The sequence below is a fragment of the Mus pahari genome, chromosome 19 (assembly GCF_900095145.1).
Source record: "Mus pahari chromosome 19, PAHARI_EIJ_v1.1, whole genome shotgun sequence".
Taxonomy (NCBI): Eukaryota; Metazoa; Chordata; class Mammalia; order Rodentia; family Muridae; genus Mus; species Mus pahari.
In genome coordinates, this window is record NC_034608.1 from 46674353 (window position 1) to 46676797 (window position 2445).

General features: G+C 42.1%; 1 protein-coding gene and 1 long non-coding RNA gene across 10 annotated transcripts in view; both read right to left on the reverse strand.

Annotated features, from left to right (window-relative positions):
* Unc5d (unc-5 netrin receptor D) overlaps window positions 1-2445 on the reverse strand; it is a 537305-nt gene that overhangs the window by 447929 nt on the left and 86931 nt on the right. The window lies entirely within an intron of this gene.
* Window positions 1-2445, reverse strand: part of LOC115062603 — a 13359-nt gene that overhangs the window by 10468 nt on the left and 446 nt on the right. Inside the window, exon 2 of the long non-coding RNA XR_003842551.1 lies at window positions 2313-2388. This is a non-coding gene — a long non-coding RNA (uncharacterized LOC115062603). The remainder of the gene's footprint in view (window positions 1-2312; window positions 2389-2445) is intronic.

Sequence of the window (2445 nt, forward strand, 5' to 3'; positions counted from 1 at the left end):
CAGAGGCAGAGGCAGAGGCAGAGGCAGAGGCAGAGGCAGAGGCAGAGGCAGAGGCAGAGGCAGAGGCAGAGGCAGAGAGGCAGATGGATGTCTGTGAGTTTGAGGTAAATCTCGTCCATAAAGCATGTTAAGAGTCAGCCCAGGCCACGTAATAAGATATAATCCAAAAGTAAAAATAAAATTAAAAACAGATGCTATATAAATGAAGAAAATATCTAATAAAATAATTTAAAAAAAAAACAGATGCTGTAGTGAGATAACAGAGAAATGGTATGTGAAGGTTTTCATTTTCCTCCCAGGGGTGGGCTATGGGGCTGCTTCAGATTATCTGCAGCAGCTGACAGTGCCTTGTCTCATGCTCTGTGAGGGATCTGATTTTGTCAGCTACAGATAGTTTACATTTTGAATTCTGGGGACTCTTTGAGAGGGTATAAAAATGCCCAAGCCCAGAAAGGCTGCAGTGTTTGCTGCTCCCACTGCTGCTGCTGCTGCTACTGTTGGTTGCTGGTTGCTGGTTGCTGGTTGCTGGTTGCTGGTTGCTGGTTGCTGGTTGGTTGCTGGTTGCTGGTTGCTGGTTCAAGATATAGATTAGACATGCCACCGGGAACTTTATCCCCCATATCAGCAGGAAGTAATCTAACAATGCTGTTGCCCATTTCCCCTCTACCTTTTTTTTGTCTCTTACCTGGTGTTTGGGGTTGAAAGGGTAAAGAAGAAGGGAGAAAAAGGGTGGAAAAGGGAACCCACAATGCAGCCAAAAATCTGGCTACAGGTCTCAGAGGTGAAATGCACATGATGCTTTTCCAAAGGTCCTAAGTTTGATTCACAGCAAGGAGGCTCACAGGTGCCTTTAACTCCAGTTCCAGATCCAAGGCTTCTGGCCTCTACAGGCACCTACACACACACACACACACACCACACACACACACACACACACACACGACATGACCAAGCCAACACACATACAGACAATTAAAAAAAAAATCTATCTTTTATAAAAAAAAAATAACAAGAATGCTGTATTCCCATACAATAGAAAATGACAAGAGTTTGAGAGATCAGAGGTCGTAGACAAAAATCAGACTGCACACTTCAACAATGTGAAAAACGAATCCTGGCTCTGACTCTGAGAACCCTATTTAACCGCAATTTCCTGCACGAAAGAGAAATAATAAAAACTGACTTCCTAGGTAGTGGAAAAAGATGATTAGCAATGCTACACATGTCAAAGATGAAGAAAAACCCTGCTCACTTTTTTTTTTTAATGGAAGAAAAGCCACAAGGAACACACTCATATCTCAGAAAACATGATTGGATTAGGCACAAAAGCAGGAATGTGTTGGTTTAAACCAGGTTGAAGGTAGAGAAATGGATATGTGTGTGTGTGTGTGTGTGTGTGTGTGTGTGTGTGTATGTTCCAGGAAGAAACAAAAATAGCTTCCAAAATGTATTATGAAAGAAACAGCTCACTGCAGCAATAACATGCTGAATGACACTCCTGCGGCCCAAAGACCAAGTGCAGCTCCTGATCCTGATGCCTCAGAAGACACAACTTACACTTTGGACCAATCTGACTTTATTAAGTTTATATATGATGGCTCAGCCAGTGTATTAAAATTCTCCCTCAAATTCAAGTCTTATCTGCTTTGGGGATGGCTAGGAAACATCAAGAGGCCTGATACCAACTAAAGTTTATAAGAAAGAAGATCTATGGGTATATTTTGGAAGTGTAATTTCGATAATTATTATAGTGGGAAGGAAAAAAAAATGAGTTTGAGCCTATGCCTTGGTGATTGGAATGATTCGCTCACAAAGTATATTGAGCCCATGTTCCTGCCTGGCAGTGAATAGGAACGAGCTTTTCAATCAAAATCCAAACACTGTCATTAATGGTTATTTCATTTTTACTTCCTACTAGGAGACACAAGTGCATTGTCTGAAGAACAGAACTGTCATTGGCTTTGAAGTCTGTGATTGAAAGGATCCAACCCAACACTCTGTGGTCCCTCAAAGGGATTTGCAAACAGCACTAGCATAACATTAGACCCAAACCAGGTGTGGTGGTGTTTGTCTGTCTATAATCCCAGCTTTCAGAAGGTGTGGCAGAAGCATCAGAATTTCAAGGTCATCCCTAATCACATGGAGAGTTTGAGCTACATGGGATGCTTTCTCAAAAAAGGGGAAAGAACTATGCTATCCAAAGACATTTCTAAGATACTTTCCCCTAGCCTTTAAATTCATTTACAGATATACCCATTCACAGGCCCAGCATGGTGGTAGACCTTGAATTCCAGAATATGTCTAGTTCTCACACTCAAAAGGGATGAGACAGGCCGGTCATCCATGAATTCATGACCAGTCCCCAGGTGATGTAGTGAGACCTCATCTCTGGAAGACACATGCAAGAATTACACACACACACACACACACACACACACACACACA